Source organism: Erythrolamprus reginae, chromosome Z, assembly GCF_031021105.1.
Source record: "Erythrolamprus reginae isolate rEryReg1 chromosome Z, rEryReg1.hap1, whole genome shotgun sequence".
Classification (NCBI taxonomy): Eukaryota; Metazoa; Chordata; class Lepidosauria; order Squamata; family Dipsadidae; genus Erythrolamprus; species Erythrolamprus reginae.
The window spans coordinates 110,676,400-110,702,781 of record NC_091963.1 but is presented as its reverse complement, the minus strand read 5'-3'; positions in this window follow the sequence as shown (position 1 = coordinate 110,702,781).

The window sequence follows — 26,382 nt, the reverse complement described above, 5'->3', positions numbered from 1 at the left end:
GTGGGGAATTTTGAGAGTTCAAGTCCAGACATCTTAAAATTGTCAAGGCTGAGGAACACTGGTCTAAGTCCTTATACAAAATAAGAAAAATATGAAAAATAAAAAATGTGAGAGAAATTCAGTGTTTTGAGAAAGATATGAAAATGAATAGCAGATGAAGAGGCTTGGAAAGGACATTTGATGTCTTTTAATCCAACACAGAAGTTGCAAATGAAATGGACTACAAGGAAAAATTATCATATTTTATTTAAAAATATATAATCAACATATTATTAAAGAACTAACTATGCTAGCAATGTTTGAAACTGTTTTGAAATTTTCAATCTAAGGAGTAATTAAATTACCATGTCATTCCCTTTAAAAAGTCATCTCTATCTGGTTTTTTTATTTACTGTACAGTACGTCTTTGTGTGTGTGTGTGTGTGTGTGTGTGTGTGTATGTTTGAGTGAATGAGAGGGAGACAGAGAAATTCTTTTTCATCTCTAATAATATCACTTATTCTTTTATTTTTGTGTAAAAAATCACATACAGTGTTCCCTCGATTTTCACGGGTTCGAACTTCGCGAAAAGTCTATACCACGGTTTTTCAAAAATATTAATTAAAAAATACTTTGCGGTTCCCCCCCCCATAACAAGGTTTTTCCCACCTGATGATGTCATATGTCATCGCCAAACTTTTATCCGCCTTTAATAAATATTTTTTTCATAAACTTTAATAAATAAACATGGTGAGTAATAATCTAAATGGTTGCTAAGGGAATGGAAAATTGCAATTTAGGAGTTTAAAGTGTTAAGGGAAGGCTTCTGATAATGTTCATAGCCAAAAATAGTGTATTTACTTCCGCATCTCTACTTCGCGGAAATTCAACTTTCGCGGGCGGTCTTGGAACGCATCCCCCACGAAAACTGAGGGAACACTGTATTTCCATTTTTCCTCTTTTAAATATAGATTCTTTATATATGTAATAGAATGGTATTTGAATGCTAAACTGAGTATTTAAAGTATTTCAATAGATATTTGTTAAATGGCACAGGTCATAAAATCAATTGGGATTAGAAAGTGGGCCAAAATAGAATTTATGACGCTAGTAGAGGTGGTTTCCAGCTGGTTCAGACCAATTCTATAGAACTGATAGCAGGAATTTTCCCCCGCTCACTGAATTGGCAGTGATGGCTGGTTGGACAAGCCCCCAAACTGGCTCTCTCAGTGGTGCCATAAGTGCCCCATCTTCTTTTAGCACCGCGCTTGTGCGTGCACCTGTGAGGCGCATGAAGAACCAAAGAGGCAGTGAGGTAAATCAGAACTCTCCCCTGAGAGATGTCAAGCACCGCAGCAACACAGAGTTTTATGTTCTTTTTTAGTGGGGAGAAAAATAAGAAGAAAAAATAATAATAATAAGAAAAACTAGTAGAACAGAAGTGCAGATTTAGTAAAAAGTCTGACAGTGTTGAGGGAATTATTTGTTTAGTAGAGGGATGGTGTTTGAGGAAAAAGCTGCTCTTGTGTCTAGTTGTCTTGGTGTGCAGTGCTCTGTAGCGACGTTTTGAGGGTAGGAATTGAAACAATTTGTGTCCAGGATGTGAGGGGTCAGTAAATATTTTCCCCGCCCTCTTTTTGACTCGTGCAGTATACAGGCCCTCAATGAAAGGCAGGTTGGCAGCAATTGTTTTTTCTGCAGTTCTGATTATCCTCTGAAGTCTGTGTCGGTCCTGTTGAGTTGCAGCACTAAACCGACAGTTATAGAGGTGCAGATGACAGACTCAATGATTCCTCTGTAGAACTGTATCAGCAGCTCCTTGGGCAGTTTGAGTTTCCTGAGCTGGCGCAGAAAGAACATTCTTTGTTGTGCTTTTTTATGATGTTTTTGATGTTAGGTGACCATTTTAGGTCTTGAGATAGGATAGAACCTAGAAATTTGAAGGTTTCTACTGTTGATACTGTGTTGTCTAGTATTGTGAGAGGTGGAAGGATGGAAGGGTTTCTCCTAAAGTCTACCACCATTTCTACGGTTTTGAGTGTGTTCAGTTCTAGATTGTTCTGGTCACACTACAAGGATAGTTGTTCAACTTCCTGTCTGTATGCAGATTCATCATTGTTTCGAATGAGTCCGATCACTGTTGTATCATCTGCAAACTTCAGTTGTTTAACAGATGGATCGTTTGAGATGCAGTCTATAGAGAAGAGAAGTGGTGAGAGTACACAGCCTTGGGGGGCACCTGTGCTAGTTGTACATGTATCTGATGTGATTTTTCCTAGCTTCACCTGCTGCTTCCTGCCTGTTAGGAAGCTTGTGATCCACTTACATGTGTGTTCAGGTACCACTAGCTGATTTAGTTTGGTTAAGAGAATGTCCTGTATGATAGTATTGAATGCTGAACTGAAGTCTACAAAGAGAACCCTAGCGTAGGTCATTGGAGATTCAGGATTTTGAAGGATGTAGTGTAGAGCCATATTAACAGCATCATCTGTTGATCTATTTGCTCAGTATGCAAATTGCAGGGGGTCTAACAGTGGATCTTTGATGGTTTTCAATTGGAACATCACTAGCCTTTCAAAGGTTTTCATAACTACAGATGTTAGAGCAACTGGTCTGTAGTCATTCAGTTCCTTGATGGAGGGCTTCTTCAGCACTGGGATGATAGTAGAGTGTTTGAAGCAGGAAGGAACATAGCACAACTCTAGTGATTTGTTGAAGATTTGGGTGAAGATGGGGGCCAATTGGTCAGCACAGACTTTTAAGCAAGGAGTTATCTTGTCCGGGCCTGGTGCTTTTCCAGGCTTCTGTCTATGAAATAGATCTTTCACTTCCTTTTCTGTGATCACTAGGGGTTGTAAACCCAATGGGATGGGTTCAGTTGTACAAGATTTAGCTGTTGTTGGTGTATCTGGGATGGAGGTTGTGCAGATAAGTGGTTGTGGTTTCTTTTCAAACCTGCAGTAGAACACATTCGGATCATTTGCCAATTGCTGACCTCCTTCAGCTTGGGAAGGTGGATTGCTGTAACCGGTGATGTTTTTGAGAGTTTTCCACATGTTTGCTTGTTCATTTGTTGAGGATTGATTCTTTAGCTTTTCAGAGTAGTTCCTTTTTGCTGCTCTGATCTTGAGTGAAATACACTCAAAACCATAGAAACAGTGGTAGATATTAGAGAAACCCTCTTATACTATCATCTCTTACAAGACTAGACAACACAGTATCTACTGTAGAGCCCTTCAAGTTTCTACATTCTACCATATCTCAAAATCTAAAATGGATACCTAACATTAAAAACATCATCAAAAAAGCACAACAAATAATGTTCTTTTTGCACCAACTCGGAAAGCTCAAACTGCCCAAGAAGCTGTGGATACAGTTCTACAGAGGAATTATTAAGTCTATCATCTGCACCTCAATAACTGTCTGGTTTGGCTCTGCAATCAAACAAGACAAACACAGACTTCAACGGATAATTAGAACTGCAGAAAAAACAATTACTACCAACCCACCTTCCAGTGGGGACCTGTGTACTGCACGAGTCAAATAGAGGTCTGAGAAAACATCTACAGATCCCTGACATCCTGAACATAAATTGTTTCAACTTCTACCCTCAAAAAATGATGCTATAGGGCACGGCCCATCAGAACAACTAGACACAAGGACAGTTTTTCCCCCAAATGCCATCACTCTGCTAAACAACTAATTCCCACAATATACTGTCAAACTATTTCCTAAGACTGTATTACACCTAGGAAACCCTACACCACTTCAGAGAAATGGTTATCCAACATCTTCTTTAAAACTTCCAGTGTTGGGACATTCATAACTTCTGGAGGCAAGCATCTCACTGATTAATTGTTATAACCATCAGGAAATTTCTCTCTAGTTCTAAGTTGCTTCTCTAATTTATTAGTTTCCACCAGGGGTGGAATGCTAGAGAGCGTAGTTCAGGTAGCAACCCACAGGTGGCACACTTTGCATGCAACAGTTCCCGTTCCATCTTTGCCGATCTGCCAGGTGGCGCCATCTTTTTTTTCAAAATTTGGGGTCCTTTTTTGCTTCCTGCGCATGCACAGAAGGAAAATCTTGCGAGGGGACCCTCTCACCCATGAGATTTTGGCAATGTTTTTCTTCTGTGCATGCATTGAGCCGAGGTGGCACAGTGGGTAGAGTGCAGTACTGCAAGCCACTAAAGCTGATTGCTAGATCTGCAGGTCAGCGGTTCAAATCTCATCACCTGCTCAAGGTTGACTCAGCCTTCCATCCTTCCGAGGTGGATAAAATGAGGACCCGAATTATGGAGCCAATAGGCTCTGGGTCTGTTAAAAAGTGCTATTGCTAACAAGTTGTTAGCCACCCTTGTAAGGAGAAGGGTGGCATTAATAATAATAATAATAATAATAATAATAATAATAATAATAATAATAACAACAACAATAATAATAATAACAATAATAATAATTTATTAGATTTGTATGCTGTCCCTCTACGCAGACTCGGAAATGGAATAACTACAATAAATAAATAAATAAATAAATAAATAAATAAATAAATAAATAAATAAATAAATAAATAAATAAATAAATAAATAAATAAATAAATAAATAAATAAAATCGTAAGCATTTCAGTGCTTTTTTGTTTCCTGTGCATGTGTAGAAGCAAAATCGTGCACAAGAGCGCACACAAGTGCCCAAATCACTAGGATGTGTGCGCATCGTACCAGTATGCTGGTAAGTGCAACCCACCCCTGGTTTTTATCCATTGCTGCTTGTTCTACCCTCAGGTGCTTTGGAGAATTTTGGAACACTGCTATTATGTCTCCCCTGGTCCTTCTTTTCATTAAACTAGACATACCCAGTTTCTGTAACTGTTCTTCCAGTCCTCTAATAATCTTTGCTGCTCTCCTCTGTACTCTTTCTAGTGTCTCAACATCCTTTTTGCATCGTGGTGACCAAAACTGAATGCAGTATTCCAAGTGTGGCCTTACCAAGGCATTATAAAGTGACATTAACACCTGTCCCTTTTGATTTTGATTCTATCCCTCTATTAATGCAACCTAGAACTGTGTTGGCTTTTTGGCAGCTGCTGCACACAGCTGACTCACATTTAATTGGTTGTCCACTAGGACTCCAATATCCTTCTCGCAGTTACTACCATTGAGCAAGCTACCACATATACTATATCTGTGCATTATGATTTTCTTGCCTAAATGTAGAACCTTACTTTTTAATTTTGTTAGATAGTGCCCAATGTTCAACTCTGTCAAGATCCTTCTATATCTTGAGCCTATCTTCTGGAGTGTTGGCTATTCCTGCCAGTTTGGCGTCATCTGCAAATCTGATGTGTTCCCCATCCATCCCCTCATCCAAGTGTTTTCTGAAGATTTTGAAAAGTACTGGGCTTAAAACAGAGCCCTGGGGTACTCTGCTGCATACTTCCTTCCATGTAGATGCAGTTCCATTGAGCACTACATGTTGAGTAGAGTTGGTCAGCCAGTTGCGAATCCATCTGGTGTTGATGCTGTCTAACCCTCATGTTTTTGATAGATTGGACTGTGTTATTTTTCCTTTTTTCCAGGTGCAGAAAACAAGTTAAATAGCTGTTTTTTTCCTGTTCCTTGTCATCCTGCCACTTTCTCCCAGAAATAGACCAATTGTTTCCTTGACTTTTTTTGTTTTTAATATGTTGGAAGAAGATTTTTTGTTATTTGGTTTGTATGATTTGATTGCTTATTAGTAACCTATGACTATCACCATGTGTTGTATCTTATGATTCTTGATGAATGTATTTTTTTTCTTTTTTCCTTTTATGTACATGACAGCATATGCACCAAAGACAAATTCCTTGTTATGTCCAATCACACTTGGCCAATAAACAATTCTATTCTATTCTATTAAATAAAATTAAGTTACTACCTTTAGATATACACAAAACAACTTGCATTTGCTCCATTATCTGAGAGAAAGATTAAATAATTAAATTTTAAAATGGCAAGTGCAAGATTAGATTGATACCCTTTTGAGGGTATAAAAATACCCTCCTTTGGTGCCAAAATTTTGTCAATTTAAGAAGATATATTTAATAAGAGATACAATAAGAGATGTAGTTTAAACCAGCTTTTAACTACATTTATATTAAAGTTATATCAAAAGCAGTAATGCTTACCCAGACTACTTATTATCACTTAATCTGGTTGATTAAAGTTGATACAAAAACCTTAACACCATGTTAGTGAATAGATCACAGAAAGTGATATAATTTTTTATTAAAATGATCAAGCAGAGTTTATGAAAACTAGGCAAATATGAAACAACATTAGGTAAAACGTAATGTACATCTAATGGAATTGAATAAAAACAAGTATTCTATTTATTTGGATCAATGGGTAGATACCTTAAGCAACCTGACAGGTTACTCTATTAACTGGTACAAAATCAGAATTGATGCCAGTACAGTGGTACCTCGAGATACGAGTTTAATTCGTTCCGGACCTGGGCTCTTAAGTCGAGCAGCTCTTATCTCGAACGACTTTTCCCCATAGGAATTAATGTAAATAATTTTAATTGGTTCCAGCCCTCAAAAAACTCACAAAGTTAGTCTAAATTATGCAGAAAGACATGTTTTTAATGAAGAAATGTACATGTACATATAAATGAATAATGAAGTTTCTTTCACTTAACTTGTAAACTTTCTTAAACTTTTAAATTTACATATGTTCAACTTCTCTGCCACCCAATCCTGTAGGACAGAGGTCCCCAACCCTTTTTGCACCAGGGACCGGCTTTAAGCGATCAAGAGAGGAATGGGTGAATGAATGGACGGAGGGTGGGAAGGAAGGAAGGAAAGAGGGAAGGGACAGGAACAGAGGAAGGAAGCAAGGAAACTTATGAAAGGGGAGAGTAAGAGAGGAATGAGTGAAGGGAGGGAGGGAGGGAAGAAGGTGGGAAGGAGAAAGAAAAGAAGAAATAGAGGAAGGGAAGGTAAAAGAGAGAAAGAAAAAGAGCAAGAAAGAAAGAAAGAAAGAAAGAAAGAAAGAAAGAAAGAAAGAAAGAAAGAAAGAAAGGGGGAAGGGACAGGAACAGAGGAAGGAAGCAAGGAAACTTATGAAAGGGGAGAGTAAGAGAGGAATGAGTGAAGGGAGGGAGGGAGGGAAGAAGGTGGGAAGGAGAAAGAAAAGAAGAAATAGAGGAAGGGAAGGTAAAAGAGAGAAAAAAAAAGAGCAAGAAAGAAAGCTGCAAGCACCCCCCCGAGCCCCCCAGGCCTGCTGCAACCTTTTAAAACACGCGCGCCGCTTCGCAGCTGTCTCCTGAAGCCGAACGCAGAAGTTAGCGTTTGGCTTCAGGAGACAGCTCCTTGGCGCTTGTATCTCGAATTTGGGCTTGTAAGTAGAACAAAAATATCTCTCCCCTCCCAGCTCTTATCTCGAGTTGCTCTTAAGTAGAGCAGCTCTTATGTCGGGGTTCCACTGTAGTTGGAAATGGTGTTATCTCTTCATTTAAGGAATATGAATTTCATATTTGCATTGAATTCAAAGGATTAAGCTCAATAACATGTAATAAAGATATAATTTGGGGGGGGGGGTGTCAGATATTTATAGATGGGAGACATTACATTAAATTCTTTCTTCTGGGGAAGGGTGATCTCTCAAAATCAATTTTATGGCTAGATTAATTTATATTCTGAGAGGAATTCCAGTTTCTACAAATATTTCAACAAAATGAATTGTTTAGAAAATTTCTATGGGAGTTTTTATTTTTACTTTTACAAAAATGTGTTTACCAGTTAATGAGGGGAAAAAAGAGTTTTTCCCATGCTAAATTGACTGCATGGTTGAGGAAGTCCAACTTTCAAAATTGTAGAAAAGACAGGGATATGGAAAAATAGGAAGGAGGTAGGGATATTGTCTATGGACCAACTGATAGATGATGATGGTTTTTAACATGCTCTGTCTTAAAAGACAAATATCATCTATCAGATCTATCCTAATAGCAATATTTGTTATTTGTGTTAACAACATTGTTTGGATCAGCAGGATTTAAAGGTTTATTTATTATTTATGATATCCTGCCTAAGCAGGGGGTTGGACTAGAAGACCTCCAAGGTCCCTCCCAACTATGTTGTGTTGTGTTGTGTTGTGTTGTGTTGTGTTGTGTTGTGTTGTGTTATGTATGTTATGTTATGTTATGTTAAATGTTTAAAAGTAAAATAAAAATTCTATCCTTGTTAAATCAATTTGATATGCAGATGCAAAGAAATTAGTGAAGATTAGTGAAATAGAAATAGAGGTGCCTATATTTCCCTAGACATTGGGAAAGTGTCTTCTAAAGCAAGAATATCGATGCACTTCAAATTGTGACTTATACAACAAGAAACAATATTTTGAATTTATTAGACTCAATTTTGTTTCCATAGAAAAGGACTTAGCAAAAACAGCACTTGGTTGGAGATGAAATAAGGATATATCTTTACAATGTCCTATATTTGCCAGGTTTTGCAAAAAGAATTGGAATATCTAAGTATTGTTGTATCATAATAGCTAACATTTTCAGCAGATAATATTCTTTTAAACTATATAGCTAGTTAATGGAATCTGATAACTGGACAACTTACATGAGGTTAACCGTTAGCCTATAGACAAACATAATGAAATATAGGAGATTTATAAAAAATAGAGTACTGTAGATTTTAAAAGATACTGTACGTGTGTACTTGAATAATAATTAATATAGATGAACAATTATAATTGTTTCCTGTTATGACATATAATCAGGATACTGTTTTTTCTTTTGTTGTATTTTTTATTTTCTTGTCAAATCTTTTTAAATATGTTTTCTCTGTATATGCATCCCATTATAATATTTGTGCTTTGCTAATTTGCTTTTTAATTATTAATTAAAAAGCAATAAAATACATTAAAAATAACAGTGTATTAAGGAACTATACAAGAATTAGGTGACACTGTAAAAAAATAGTAAGATTTACGGTACTAGATTGGATCCTATATTTTTGAAAATCTTTTGCTTTTCTCTAATCATTATGAAGTCTGCAAGAGATGAAATAATGTGCTTTCAAACATATATTCATTCTCAGAGCCAATATTATTATAACTGTGACCTTTTCATCCATCTTATTTTCCAAATGTATGCATACAAAATGCAACAAAATTTATAGAATGCAAAGTGATTGTGAAATGCCTTAACTTATTCATTTTTCTTTTAACAATTTTAAATAATACTTTTATGAAAATATTAACAAATTAGGATCTTTTTAAAAAAAATATTAAAATAATTGCATGTGGCTTTTTTTCCTATTTCCTTCAAAAAAAAGTGTCCTGAGTACAAGTTGGCAACCAGAAAATGTGAATGCAATTGTCATGCCTTTACTATAGCTAAAAGACTGATGTTGCAGCATTGGAAAAGTAAATGTATGACTCCATTTATTTAGTGGATTGAAGATCTGATTACACTTGCTACTATGTGCTTTGTCACCTCTGAAGCAATCTTCAGGATAGACAAAAAAAATCAATTTTCTTGATGCTGGCAGCTGAATATGTGGATATAAATAGAACTAAAATCAGTATTTTAAATATTTTTTAAATATTTAATTTAAAAAATAGTGTAAGCACAACTAAGCGTATGTATTTAAGAATCCATTTATTCAATGGGCCAAATAATATATTCTGTGTCTACCAATTGAATTCTTTATGATATCATGTCTCTAACACTGATATTGATTACATCTGAATCTAAAATATAACTATTTAACATGGAAGCTTCAATAAGCAGTACAATAAGCAGTGGTTTGGAATTTTCAAATCATATTTTATCTAACTTTTTATCATAAAAATGTAACACTTAAACATGGAAATTATTTCTAACAATTTAAGTCTCATGACTTAAATCAGATATTTGTAGTATGAATCATGCACTTAAACAACCATAAAACAAAGCACTCCTGGTTGTCATAAATAGTCATTCCATTCTCCCCCCGACCCTGTGGTCATATGACAAAATGGCCAGCTTTACAATTGGTCATGGAGTTCCTTAGTCATGTGACTGTGACTAGCTATATTTTTGCTACATTTGAGAAAAAAATCCAAATGAATGAGTCCACTTAGCAACCATGGTGTTCACTTAACAACTGCAGCATTCATTTAATGATCATTTTGAAAAAAGGCAAATAAATTACTTCCAGTCACCTGGAAGTATAGAAACAGATTTCCAATCCCAATATTGGTTGTAAGTCAAGGTCTACCTTGTATGTCTTATGTAAAAATAACCCTACATCAATATCTGACTGATTATTTTATCCCAGCTTCAGTTTCTGGACTAAGGCAAGAAAACTTCAGTCTGAAACTTTAAAGGTCTTCTCCTGTAATTATCCACCCTAATGGGTGAAACAGATCAATAATTTAATTATTACAACACAATTTCCTTTATTTATGCAAAAGAAATGGAATAATTTGAATTTGAATTTGAATAAGTACTATTTGCACATTTTCAGCAATCCTCACAATTTAAACCACAAAGACAATGGACATTCATTTAAACAAGACTTCCCTAACCTAAAGAGTTTTAGTTAGGGTGGAGGCTAGAAGGCTATTGGTGATAGAAGTCACAATCCTAGACATATGGATGCTCTTTGATTGGCAAAATCTGCTCTAAGTGCCCTTGTTGACCTTAAGGGACACTAAAGTGATATAGTTGTGATAATGATAACTCAAATAAGCAGGGATCATGGTCCGAGATGAAGAACTTACTTTGGAAAAGGGAAGGTATGAATCAGGTACAGTGTTCCCTCGATTTTCGCGGATTCAAACTTCGCGAAAAGTCTATACCATGGTTTTTCAAAAATATTAATAAAAAAATACTTTGCGGGTTTTTTCCCTATACCACGGTTTTTCCCACCCGATGACGTTATATGTCATCGCCAAACTTTTGTCTGCCTTTAATAAATATTTTTTTAATAAACTTTAATAAATAAACATGGTGAGTAATAATATAAATGGTTGCTAAGGGAATATGAAATTGTAATTTAGGGGTTTAAAGGGTTAAGGGAAGGCTTGTGATACTGTTCATAACCAAAAATAGTGTATTTACTTCCGCATCTCTACTTCACGGAAATTCGACTTTCGCGGGTGGTCTCGGAACGCATCCCCCGCGAAAATCGAGGGAACACTGTATTACACATCAGTCACACAAGAAGATCAAGGTATCCAAAAGAGAAGCCACCTTCTGGTTGGTGATTCAATTGTAAGGCATATAAATTTTAAAAAGAATACAGAGGTTTTGAAACACGTCAGTGTCTGCCAAGTGCTACTACCAGCAGAGACAAGAGGTGTATTCTTAAGATAGTCAAGAATGACAGTAAGGACTGTGGTGTTGATGCTATTATAGATCTTGGCACAAATCTCTCCCCAAAAGATGTGCTTTCTGTGCAGAGTGATTTCCAGAGCTTGGTATATGAACTTAGTAGTATAGGTTGTAGGATAACCTTTTACCAGTATATAAGGAACAAAAAGGAAAAGGCCAGTGTGTAGCGAAGTTTCATGTGTGGCTAATGAAGTGGTACAGAAGGGAAATCTTTGGTTTTATTAGCTATGATGTCTGCAGCTGATCCAATGAAAATTGTACAAAAGAGATGGTTTGCATCCATCAAAAAAAAAGGGACTGAGCTACTTGGTATTAAATTCACAGATTTTTCCGGATAAACATTTAAACTGAACAGCGGGGACAGAGAATTGATTGATACAGAACATTTAAAATTAATAGGGAGTTGGATAGCATATAAGTCAAATAAATAAATAAACAAACAAACAAACATAGATGTTTGTGGAGGTAAAATTATCAGCCCTGCTGTCAAACAAAACTAAGCATTTAATAGTGAGTACTATATTATGTGCACTAATCAAATAGCTGGCAAGAAAGTTGGGGCAGTCAGGCACAACACAGGTTATGTAGACAGTAAACACCGGGTCAATCAAAATGGACTCAAATGTCTATACACCAATGCACAGAGTATAAAGAGTAAACGGGTGAATTAGAAATTCAAGTAAATGTGGCAGATATGATATTTTTGCCATTAGGACACTTGGTGTGATGAAACCCACAAATAGAACATATAGCTAGAGGAATTTAAATTATTTAAAAGAAATAAACCAAATAAAAGAGGAGGTGGCATTGACTATATATAAGAAATAACTACATCTCTACAGAAATAGAGCATAATAATGATGAAAATTATCTTGAATGCATTTGAGTCAATATTAAAGAGTGGGAGGAATGACATTTCCATAGGTCTATACTGTATAGGCCATCCAATAAAACAGAGGAAGCAGATGAACTTTTTGATAGTCCACTAACCAAGGTATACATCCCAATGGTAATGGGGGATTTTAACTACCCTGATATCAAGTGGGAGACAAACTCTGCACCAAGTGGAACTGCACCAGGTTCCTAACAAACCTAGCAGACACCTTTGTTTCTCAGAAAATAGAGAAGGTAACAAGGGGATCAGCCATATTGGGCTTAATTCTCACTAACAGAGACTAAATGATAGAAGGTGTTGAAGCTACAAGAACCTTGGGGCAAGTCATCATGCAACATTAGAATTCAACATTATGCAAGCACAAGTAGTAGGAAATAAGTCAAACTAGAGATTGGGTGAAAAAACTAAGGCACAGTATATATGGTACCTTGCTCAACAGTAGTAACTGTGAGAGTGATCTTGGAATCCTAATGGACAACATTTTAATATGGGCCAGCAGTGTGCAGCAGCTGCCAAAAAAAGTCAACACAGTTCTAGGCTAGATTAACAGAGGGATAAAATCAAGATCACATGATGTGTTAATGCCACTTTATAATGCCTTGGTAAGGCCACACTTGGAATACTGCATTCAGTTTTGGTCACCATGATGCAAAAAGGATGCTGATATTCTAAAAAGAGTGCAGAGAAGAGCAACAAAGATGATTAGAGGACTGGAGGCTAAAACATGAAGAACAGTTGCAGGAACTGGATATGTCTAGTTTAATGAAAAAAACATATTAGCAGTGTTCCAATATCTCAGGAGCTACCACAAAGAAGAGAGTGTCAGGCTATTCTCCAAAGTACCTGATAATAGGACAATCGGAAGAAGCTAATCAAGGAGAAAAGCAACTTAGAAGTAGAGAGAAATTGCCTGACTGTTAGAACAATTAATCAGTAGAACAACTTGCCTCAAGAAATTATAAATGCTCCAACATTGGAAATTTTAAAGCTGATGTTAGATAACCATTTATCTGAAGTGGTGTAGGGTTTCCTGCCTAAGCAGGAGGTTGGACTAGAAGACCTCCAAGGTCCCTTCCAACTATCCTATATTATCCTATCCTATCCTATTCTATTCTGTTCTAAACTTCAAGCTCCTTGCCACTCCATTTAATCTGGAAAGAAAATGAAGTACATTTAAACAGGAATTTAAAATAACTAAATTTTGTAAGTTATTGTTAAAGGAAGAAAAAGGGATATCCTCAGAATATTAAACTCCATTATTTAATAATATATTCCATGATAGAGATAAGCAACTTTGTTTATAAGAATATGGGAAGCCTATTGCAGTAAGAAATGATTATATTAGTTGGACTGTGCATTAACATGGCTTGCTTGGTTTTACATTTGAATATTGTGCAAACCTCTTAATCTCTGGTTCACAAACAATGGTTTGTGGCTTAACAAATGGTATGCAATCATTTGAGCGCAAGAGATAGCTGAATATCTGAGAGCCTTATTTCAGGCACACTCACAAAATGGTTTCTTTAAGAGATTTTTCTCAAGTGACTCATCTGAAACACTTGTTTACCAGAAGCTGAAGTAGCTCTCTAGGACATTATATGACATCCCAATGGGACTTTCAGGAAACCAAAGGCTTTGTATAAATCCATACAATACAAGAAGCTGGTGAAAATAGCTTGTGATTCAATATTGTTATTAAACAAATCTTTTGAAAAGGTCACTTTTATTGTAGTCTGCTTCTGTTATTTACACACGAATTGTGCAATAATATATTTCTGTGACACTGATGCACTTCCGAATATCGGATGCCACAAAGACTAAAAAAGGCCACATTCGTTTTATGTGTAACAATAAATAGGAATAAAAAATTGGTTTCTATTGCCTTTCATGACAACATTGTTTTATAGTGTTTTCATTGGTTTATTTATTTATTTTACCCTACCTCTGTTCCTTTGCATCATGCCTTCATTACTTTTTCAAATAAGTCAAGATAGAAAATATATATCCAGCACACTTCCCCACAACAACAACCCTGTGAGGTGAGTTGGAATGAGAGTGATTGGCGCAAGATCATCCAACTGGCTTTCCTGGCTAAGGCGGGATTAGCTCAGTGCTTTAATCACTAGACCAAACTGGCTATAATTTACTGTATATCCCTTCTGTTGATGGATAGTGCTAATAAATTTGACTGTAATTACTTATAACAAATATTAGTAATAAACTATTTTATTCCAATTTCATTTTAAATAGGGTTTTATTCCAATTTCAATTAAATTCATTTTAAATTGTTTTTATCAGATTTTAGTAATAATTTGTGTCTTGAACTCTGCACTTTGATATGATCCAAGAACTAATCAATAAAGCAAGCTAACTAGAAGAAAGCAAATAAACATTAATATACAAATTTTTCTTCTAAGAAATTATTTATTATTATTATTATTATTATTATTATTATTATTATTATTATTAATTAGATTTGTATGCCGCCCCTCTCCGTAGAGATGTGGGGTATGAACATTTAGTTGGAGAGGTGCCTACTTGCTTTATGGACATTTATATGGCCATCTACTAACTCTCAGTGACTCTGGGCAGCTTACAAAAATAAAAAATTCAATATATAAAGAACAGAAACAATAACCCCTCCCCTGTGGTCCTGGCAACAACAACAATCAATCAATCAATCAATCAATCAATCAGGTAAGCCACTTAATGTTCTCCATCTCAGTCTGGGTTCCCCAGGCCCATTGGTAAAACCAGAACTTCAGGTTTTTGTGAAAGAGTATAAAAGTGAAGGCCAATCTAATCTCTAAATAATAATTTTAAAGATATACTTATAACCTATCATTCAAATAATACAGGTAGTCCTTGACTTACAACAGTTCATTTAGTGGCCGTTCCAGGTTACAATGGCACGAAAAAAAAGTGACATCTCCATTTTTCACACTTGCAACCTTTGGAGCATCCCCTGGATCACATGATTTGCATTCAGATGCTTGACAACTGACTCATATTTATGACGGTTGCAGTGTCCCGGGGTCATGCGATCCCTTTTTGTGACCTTTTGACAAGCAAAGTCAATGAGGAAACCAGATTTGCTTAACAACTATGTTACTTCTTTAACAATTGCAGTGATTCACCTATGATGCCATAAACCAGTGATGGCGAACCTTTTTTCCCTTAGGTGCCGAAAGAGTATGCATGCATGCTATTGTGCATGCATGAGTGCCCACACCCATAATTCAATGCAAAAACAGCTTCCCCCACCCCCTGGAGCCCATCTGGACACCGGAAACAGCCTGTTTCCCAACTTCTGGTGGGCCCAGTAGGCTCGTGTTTCGCCCTCCCCAGGCTCCAAAGGCTTCCCTGGAGCCGGAGGAAAGTAAAAACTCCCTTCTCCATCCCCCTGGAGGCTCTCTGGAAGCTAAAAATGCCCTCCCAGAGCCTGGCCAGTACACACATGCATGCTGAAGCTGAGCTACGGCAACAGCTCGCATGCCAGCAGATATGGCTCCATGTGCCACCTGTGGCACCCATGCCATAGGTTCACCATCACTGCCATAGATGGCCGTAAGCCACCCTTCTTTATGAATAAGATGTATTTGTTTCTCTATGCCTTGGGTGCCTACACTGGGAGGGAAGCTGTTTGGGGAGGGCAGCGCTGACATCAATCTCAGATTGCTTCATTTTTATTTAGTTAATTTTGCCCTTTTTTGGGTCTTTTCTCTTGGAACAGGCTTCTTTTCTACAGCTATTTGTTTTGACGCCTGGTACCACGGTTAGCTCCACAGTAGCCTTGGCTTTGTTGCAGCTGACTGGAACCTCAGAAAGGAGGCTATGGCTGCTGTATCACTAAGCTCCCAAAGGTCCTTTTTCTATTTTTTTTCTATTTTTAAAAAAGAAGCCATTGTGAGAAATAAACACAAAGGTTGGCTTTTTTTCATTTGGCTTCATGCAGACAGGGACACGCAAGACAAGTTGACTTTTCAAGGGGGGCTGCAGATGTCTGGCCTCGTATTTTATATGACCATTCAAAAGAGAGTTTCAGAAAATGGTTTAAATTATAATCTCCTGAATGTCTTAGCCACAACAACATTTTAAAAAGTGCCATAAAAGTAGAATACAATGCACATCATTGTATTTCCCCACACAGGAACAAACATAGGGTAATCCAACTTCATTATCCAAGTGCAGCTGACAGTGTCAACATGACACTGCATGATTCAACTGGAGATATAATTCGGTGAACTACAGAGAAAAAGATGGATGGGGAAAAACAAGGTTGATAGGTCGCCAATACAAGATATTGTAAAAATGGCAATACTAATTCCCAGAGGGTAGAAATGAAATGAAATGGAACTGAATCAGATGGCTGCACAGAACCCTAAAAAGTTAACTGTTCTTTTAATGAAAAGATTATCTCTGGATGCAAACAAAATTCCAAAACCAAAATTGTATTCATCCAAGAGTGCTGACTTCTTTATCTCAATTAATAAACCAAAGGGAGAAAGAACCTGAATAAGTTTTTTCTAACTAGAAATTAGCCTTACAGGGGATAACTACACTATGTGTTTAGAACTTTTAATCAATATATTTTGTGTAACCGAATTAAGAAAATAAACAATACACTGGTATAACCTTTAAGGGAATAATCTCATAGTGTATAATTATTGTTGTTTGAATGAGTATCATGGAGTGCCAAGAACTTGAAATCATTTCTGAAAAGTCCTTATTGGAATACATTGAGCTGATCAGTAGGAAGGAAAGAGTTGAAAGGAAGAGTTTGGATGTCAATATAACCCCCTCCATCAAGCAAAATAAAAGAGTGGAGGGATCCAGAATCCAAGAAACTTATTTTCCTTTTCAAACTGTAGCCTTTTCAAACTGTAGCCTTGAGAATATCCTGATCAGAATTGCTTTACTGGCCACCCCAGGTTGTGCTTAGCTCTGTGTCAACACAAGTACAGGTAGTTCTTTACTTATTCATCTTTCCCCACTCTTTTCTAAAGGTTGCTAGGTTTTCTAAAAGGTTTTCTAAAGGTTGCTAACTATCCTCATTGACCAACTCCAAGTTAATCTCCTACCAGTGTCCCAATGAACAAGACAAAAATAATGCTGTTCAAAAACACCAAGCAGTGCACTGGTACTTTACCTTCTTATTCTTCTGGATTTTATGTACCATATTTTTTGGAATATAAGACACACCTTTTTACCTCCCAAAAGAGGGTGAAAACTTGGGTGCGTCTTATACACCGAATGTAGTCCCACCCATCCACCTCCACTCTTTGGTCTCTGCCTGCCAGCAATTTACCTCCTCACAGCAAACAGCAGCAGAGCCTAATTAGCACAAGCTACTGATTATCTGCTTCTGGATGGAAAGAAGTGAGAAGTGGTTCAGTTTGGGGACTTTAAAATTTTAATTTATTCATTAATGATCTGGATGTAGAAGTAAACAGTGAGGTAGCAAAGTTTGCTGATAACACTAAATTGTTCTGGGTAGTAAAAAGTGAAAGTGATTGTCGGGAGCTCCAGAAGAATGTCTCGATATTGAGTGAGTGGGCAACAAAGTGGCAAATGTATTTTAACCTAAACAAGTGCAAAGTTATGCATATGGGGCAAAGAACCCCAATTACACCTACCAACTGATGGGGACCAAGCTTTCTGAGACAGCCCAAGAAAGGGATCTTGGGGTTTTGGTGGACAGCTCAATGAAGATGCCAACCCAGACTGGCGCAGCAGCAGTAAAAAAAGCAAATTCCATGCTTGTCATGATTAGGAAGGGAATCAAAAATAAGTCAGTAAGTATTGTATTGCCTCTGTACAAATTGATGGTGAGACCACACTTAGAGTACTAGGTACAGTTCTGGTCACCGCACCTCAAGAAGTATATAATGGAACTGGAAAAGGTGCAAAAAAGGACAACAATATGATCAAGGAAATGGAGCACCTCCCTTATGAAACCAGATTGCAATGCCTTGGTCCCTTCAGGCTTGAAAGATGGTGTTTAAAGGGTAACTTGATCGAAGTGAATAAAACCATGCATGGGATAGAAAAGGTGGATAGAGAAAAAATCTTTTCTCTATCGCACAATACTAGGACAAGTGGGCACTCCCTAAAGCTCATAGGTGAGAATGTGAGGACAAATAAAGGGAAATATTTCTTCACCCAGAGGGTCATTGGTTTACTCTCTACATGGGGCTACATTTGAAGAGTGTTCGGAAACTTCAGATCGTGCAGAATGCGGCCGCGAGAGCAATCGTGGGCTTCCCCAGGTATGCCCATGTCACACCAACACTCCGCAATCTGCACTGGCTGCCAATCAATTTCCATTCACAATTCAGTGTTGGTTATGACTTATAAAGCCCTACATGGCATCAGACCAGAGACCGCCTTCTGCCGCACGAATCCCAGCGGCCTATTAGGTCCCACAGAGTTCGCCTTCTCCGGGTCCCGTCGACTAAACAATGTTGTCTGGCAGGACCCAGGGGAAAAGCCTTCTCTGTGGCAGCCACAGCCCTCTGGAACCAACTCCCCCCAGAGATTAGGACTGCCCCCACCCTCCTCACCTTTTGTAAGTTATTAAAAACTCATCTTTGCCACCAGGCATAGGGAAATTAACACACACACCAGTAGTCAAGGTTGGTGTATGGTTTGATTGCATTGTGTGATTATTTTATTATAAGGGTTTTAAATTGTATTTTTTTAAATTGGATTTGTACACTGTTTATGTTGTTGTGAGCTGCCCCTAGTCTTCGGAGAGGGGTGGCATACAAATCTAATTAATAATAATAATAATAATAATAATAATAATAATAACATTGATGATAATAATAATATTGATGATATTATTATTATTATTATTATTATTATTATTATTATTATTATTGAATTGACTTACAGAAGAGGTCGTAACAGCTATCAGCCTTGACAGCTTCAAGGATTAGATGGATTCATGGATGCCAAATGTATTGGTGGCTATTGAAACAGATGTCCATGTGCCGCCTCTATGTTGGTTGAGGCAGGCAGGATTCCCTTGAGTACCATTTGTTGGAGGTCAAGGGAAAGGGAGGATTTTGCCTTCTCTTTCTGCTCACGATCCCCATGTACAATTGGTGGGACATTGTGTGACACAGAATGCTGGACTCGATGGGCTTTGGCCTAATTCAGCATGGCTCTTCTTATGTTCTTGCTTCCTGACACTCAGCTGATTAATTGAAATTGGCAAGCCCAGGTGCCAAAATGAAAGTGAAACTAAAGCTGCGCAGAGCAAATTGCTGGAGGGATCAGACTGTGATGAAACCGGCTGTTTGTTTTTTATTGAAAGGAGATAAATCAATAACTATAAATGCCCATGGAATGTTCAAATTATTAGACTTATTTTTTAAAGACTGTCTTTTTATTAACTTAACAAAATTAATAAACTTTTTAAAATAAATGCTTGATCAGAAGAGGCCCAGTGCTACTGTATCTTCTTTTAAACAGTAAAGAATACTTCCAGAAAGCCACAACAATTTTAAATATCTGTAAAAGTATTATCTGAAATGTAACTGTTTTAATATTAAGATAAAGCAGCTGAGTTAAACCCTCACTTAGTCATATTTGGAGTACATATTTAAATAATTGGGATGAGTTAGTGTGATTGCATTTAAGAAAATTTTCTGAGATTAATATCCTGCCATAATGTACATTTCTCCAATTCTTTGTTGTTTCTATGGGTCAGGCACACATGCACAGAAATGCCCAGTTGGCCGAAATTGCCCCCAGAGCTGGGATGCTGCTTCAAGCTCCGAACTTTTGGTTTCCAGAGAAACCGGAGGTTTCGCTTCTGGCAGCGCACCAAGGTGGCACGCTGCATGCAGGGCCTGGGGGGAGGTGCTGGATCGCCCTATTTAAGGGCGGTCCGAGCAGGACGTCCTCCTTGCCCTGCTGGATTCCCGAAGCGAACACCCACCCACCCACCCTCCGCTATCAACAGTGTGTCTTAATGAGGTCGCTTCGGGGCCAAATAGGAATTTTTTGTGGCTTCCCCTTTACTGGCAGCCTTTTTTTCGCGTATTCCATACTGACGGTAAGGATGGAATGGTTAGGGGGTGCGGTGCTATAAAGATATTTGAAATTAGGCTTCCCTCTGGTCACTGGGGTTGGCAGGTTAGGGGCGGAAATGGGCAGTAGAAGCAACTGCGCATGCTCCTTTGGGTATCTTTTAAAAGGATGAACTATAGGTTGTTACTACTTTGGGGATTGGAGAGAGGATGCCCATGGGACTCACCGGATCCAATTTCCCTCGGGGATTGGAGGGTGAACTCCTCTCACACGTTGAAGGGCGTGGCTCGGATCCAGGTGAAGGTGGCTACCTTCACCTGGTTCAGCAAGGAGTTATGCCCAATGTTGCCCAGGAAGGTTCTGGCAGGAATTTCCGCCCTGTTAGTTTTTGACCTCTGCAGGTCCTTTGTTTATAGTTGAATTTGAATATTTAAATTTACGTATTTAAAGTTACGTTATTTAAAGTTATGCTAATTTAATAAAGTGACCCTATATTTAACCCATACAGTGTATATCATCTGTACTGTTTGCTATTTGGCAAATTGCTGGGGCAGAGGCCTTTTTTCCTTGTTTTCCTCCCCAAAACTAAGGGGCATCTTATACGGTGGCATGTCTTATACTGCAAAAAATATGGTATTACATAGGCTATAGCAATTTTTGTGGTACTAACATTCTTTACACTCCAGCTTAATCTATTTCAAATCTATTTCACTTTCATTGGGTAAGCTCCAAAACCCCAAAAATGAAAATAGCATGGCTAATATTATGAAATATTTCACATCCAAGTTTGAATCTCATCTCAAATAAAACTGTGTGATTGGACTTATGCAACCTATTTACTTAGGTCACAACCCCATTTAGGGTTGTTCTACTGTTTTAGTTTAAGACTATTGTGATAAAGCATTTTGGAGCTGTAAAGTTTAAATCAATATTATTTAATGAAGCATATAATTCTATGGAATTGTCTTAGAAAGACTGCCCCTTGTGTCTTGCATTCTTCTTCATTCTGCATCCTCCCTCTATTCTCTATTTATCTCCTCTCTCTCCTTTGGACTTTGAAGAAACAGGATAAGAAGAATATTGACATTTTTGAACTTTGAAGTTGGAGAAATCTCATGAGAATACCACGGACAGCCAGAAAAACAAACAAATGAATCATCAAATAAACCAAGCTAGAGTTCTCAGTAAAGGCACGAATCAACAAATTATCCTACTTTGACAAATTAGATAAAGAACTAATGGAAAAGGCTCTAATGCAGGGGGGGGGGGTGGAAGGACAGAGAAGAAAACTTTTCTAGTAGCAAAACTAATTTATTATAAAGACATGGATACACTTTTAATAAAGGAAAATATTTGTGGCTCAGGGTTGAACCAGGGGTGCCTGGTGCTTTTTGAACTCAATTTTTCTTGCAGATATTTCATTAATTAAGCTAAGTAATATTGTAAGCACTAATACTGATGGCATTTGAGTAATGAACCATCTCCAAGAAAACAAGCAAGCTCAGAGAGCATCAAGGATACACCATTGGAAGATCTGAAGACCTGGGTAGGGGCAGATACATTATGAAGTCTATGTATGCGGTTGCTAATAGTTGACACCAACTTGATGGCACATAACCAGTCTTTCCACTCTTGGCATACATGACTTCTAGTCTTTTATGGCTTCTGTCCTTTCTTTTTTTAAGCCTTACTGCCAACTATTCTTGTTGATTTACCTTCAGTGTCTAGTTAATCTCCACCACCCCTATACCTTGCTATACTGTTGGACAGCCTGTTAAATCATAGGTTTCAGCTGGCTGGACTGTATGCTCCACCTAACTGCATTCAAGATCTGTTTCTTGATTTGGAACATATTACCACTCCTAATCCAAGAACTGACACAGTCTTCCTAACCATTTCCAGTGTCAGTAACTTACCTCTAGCTTTTTTCCCACCATATTCTTATGCAACCTTATCCGATTTTCTGCTCACCAATTGTCCTAGACTGTAAAAAACCCTGCAGTTGGGGATTTTAGGATTCATAATTCAATACACCAAAACAGCATCAAGTGAGGAAAACTATTGTAAACCACAACAAACATGCAGAAATCTTAGCCTACAATTTTACATCCATTTGAATTCTGATGGTAGAATACCTTGATTAGGTACCAAGTATCTATTCCCTGTGCTTTGATCTGCTATTTGAAAAGTTATTTACAATGATAAATAAGAATTCTAAATGTTATGTGCACGTGCATTTATACGTATATGTACGTATGTGTATGTCTCTCTCTGGGTGTGTATAAAGTAAAACATTATCTTTTTTAGAGCAGCAATTATGAACAATTTAAAAATGAGTATTTTTATTGTCATCTACTTCAATGCTGCTTTTTCTGTTTGTGACCTATACCTTATGAATCTCTCCTTTCCTTTTTGCAGAAGAGATAAACTGAGATAAATAAAATTATGTGTCATTAGCCTTCTCCTCAGGCTTCTACATTTAAAGAAAGGAAAATGTCCCTGGACCTTTATCAAGAGTGGGTTCTAATTTACCTCACCATTGGTTCACTTCCTCTTGTGCCGGAGGGGCGCAGGGCACACATGCCCAGGGCTGAAAATTCACTAAAAAACCTCCCCCAGAAAAGCCCAAAACAAGATGGCGGCACATGTGCGGTGCCAGAAAGTCAGCTTCTGCACATGCTCAGAAGAAGAAAAAAATAAAAAATTCCAAAAAAAAAGATGGCAGGATCCAAGCTATCAACACTAATAGAACCGGCTCTGTGACATCACCACCAGTTTACTACCGTTCTATAGAACTGGTGCAAACCGGGAGGAACCCACCTCGGACCTTTAGCATTTTATACAAGTTAAACCAATTCTGAATGATAATTATTTGCATTTCTAACCCAGCTTAGATTTTTGGTAGCATGAGCATCCATTTAGCCCCTCTTTATATTCAAATTTCCCTAATGCCGATATATTGAACTACACATTTGAAAAGGACAATTACAGTTGGGAATGGCAAAATACAAAACTTTTTTTCAGAGTGGACAACCCTGGTTATAGGCCAAAACCACACGCATACAAGGAAGAAATAGCAACATCATGATTTTTTTTCTGTTGCTCCTTTCAAGGATAGCCCATAGCCATAATAAAACAGAAAACCTTTGCTAGATTTTTGCCTCCAATGCAAATTTCTTCTATTTTTTTTTGGAACCCTCAAAAGAAGATGAATTCAAGCTTTTTTTTCTGTTGCAAAAATGTATTTAAATCCCACTCATACCAAACCTTGCTATATGCTGAATAGCACAGCACTACAAATGAGGTTATTAAAAAGCTGCCTGCATATTTATTTTTAATGCAGATCATTCTTTTTTTACAGCTGAATCTATTTTGGGCACAATAAAGATCTGAACGCTCTCACACTGTGCTCCTCATGTGCAAGGGAATTTCATTCAGCAGGGGAGTTATTTCCTCTAAAAAGTGCAAGGCAGTATCCATTTCTTCTGCAAGATATTTATGGACCAGAGGAAAGTGCTCCTCAATTTTTGCCATCCAAGACAATTAACTAGTTAAGTAGTTCGCCCATGTGGCCCATCTTTGACCTTAATATGAAGTAACTGTGGATCCCATTATTTCTCTTATCAGAAACTAGACCTGTTTCTCAAGCTGTCACTTTTTGAAGCAAGCATACACCCACAGACCCCACATCACTCCCCACAAACAAACACACAGAGAGATGGAGAGGGAGGGAGGCTTGCTGGACAAATAAAATAATCATGGCCAATCCAAAAATTCATATGTACAAGTTGCATTGTGCATAAACCATCTTTATCTTAACCATTCATCATTCCACAGGCAATTGATGTTCATTAAAGGTGAATACAAAAACCATGGCATTCTCCTCCTCTCCCATATCTGTGAGTTGTATCAATCTGGGGGGTTTGAAAGAATGCGTTAACTGCTGTAATAATTCCTCTACACGTATCTGGGGGGGGGGGTGTTAGTGACATCTGAAATCTGAAGATTTTTGCTCTCTGTGATCATTTATGCTACTGAAACGCACATCCACATACATACACCCTTCCTCTTCGAGTCATAATCTCTGCTCTTTCTTTCTTTCTCTCTCTCACTCTCTCTCTCTCTCGCTCTCTCTCGCTCTCTCTCTCTCTCTCACTCTCTTACTTTCTCTTTCCTAAGCTTCTTTGTTTCCATCTTTTAACAAACCAGGCCACCAACAGCCTTACTCTTTATGATAAATTAAGTGGGTGTGGAAGGAAAGGGGGAAAAATAGCAAGGCAACCATTTACAAACTGAGAGCATCCCGGTAAATCTTAAGTGTGAATCAAGCCAGGTGGTTAAAATATTAACAATTGTATGCAAACATCTAACAAGACCTGTCCTTTCCTCCCCCTTCTCTCCCCCCCCATCCCCCCTCCACAACCCCAGCTCTTTTCCAATCTATATTGCTAGGACAATAGGTTCTGTAGCTACTTAATCTCCTCGGAGCTCAGCAGCCTTGACAACAACAGGGTGGGGGAATATATAGACCCAAAGAAAGCAGTAGACGCTCAACAACTCTGATGTATCTTAACATCTTTTCCTTCTCAGTTCACACTTAAATCAGAAATGTGGTAGAATTCTGCCTTATTTCTCCATCACAATCTGTGTATGGGGGGGGGAGGAGAGAGAAATGAGCTCCTCTTACCCACCACACCCCCTTTTTCTTATCAAAAAGAATAATGCCCAATTCCTATGTTGAGATGTTGAAGCAAAGACTAACGCTATCTGCTAACAGCATCACCCTATCAGCAAGAGCATCCTACAGAATCGGCAGGTTGGGAAAGAGAAAAGGAAGGATTTAAAAAAAAAAAACACCAATAAAAAAAATACCTGCTACTTAAGAATGGATGAACATTGACATGCCTTGAGATGGTGTATTTCCCATCGTGGTCTCGGCTTTGTTCCTCTGTCTTCGTTGGTCTGTCTGCCCGTTTGTCTTTCTTTCTCTTGCCGACTGTCTCAGGCCCAGTCAACCAGCAGAGATCGGTGGCAGAAGTGCAAGAAGAGAGAGAGAGTGTGTGTGTGTGTGTGTGCGTGTGTGTTTGTGTGTGTCTGCGTATACCCGTGCGCGCGTGAGTCTCAGAGATAGTACAAAGGAAAGGAATGGGCAAAACACATTAGCTCATGATAGATTAATGTGCTAGGGGAAGACACCCTCTCTTTTTCCTTTTCTCCCCCTCTTAAAGGCCCCTACCTTTTAATCAAAGATGGGTGTCTAGCATAAATGCCAGGAGGATACCATAATAACAGTAACGATAATATCAGGTTGGTGCATAATTATTGCTGTTTTCTGGCAGGTCCAGTGGTCACATACAAAGACTATCTGCATTTTTTTTACTTCCCCTCTCATTTATTTTTTTTTATTTCTGCCTTGCAGAAAGAAGAACCCTAAAACTGTAAAAAGTATGTATATTTTCTTACTTTAGTTTAATAAATTGATATAAGATTTGGATCCTAAAACTATCAGATTAGCATTCTACTACATAGCACAGCTGTGAATCTATGTACCAAATCATTTACAATACTTATTTTGTTGACATATTCTTCAAGACATAGCTATTACTAAACCATTGCAATCTGCCCAAATTATGTTCCATGTTGACAGGAGAAAACCTTGACATATATCTCCAAGTATAATCGAACTTTGTAGGGATGCTGAGAAAACAAAGAAATGTTTAAAAATGGAAAAGAAATCTATGCATAAAACATTCACAGAAAATCATTACATGCTTAGGAGAGCATTTAAAATCCCTTCTTCCCAAATTGATACTGATGTCACTACAACAGTTAATTTTATCAGGAACAAAAATATTAGAAGAGGTGAGTTTTTAAGAAAGGAGATAAAGAAAAACCCAAATTCAATTCCTTTGTTGTAATATTTTTCCCAAACAACAGTGACAGGTGTCAGTGATAAAAGTCCCTAGCTATCCATTATTTGACAGTTCAGCACTTCCAACATCTAATTAAAAATATTTAGATCTAGTTTTCAGAATTGGTATCAGATGCTTCTGACCCTCTTATAAAATACCTACAACTGCAATGTGCACATTTTA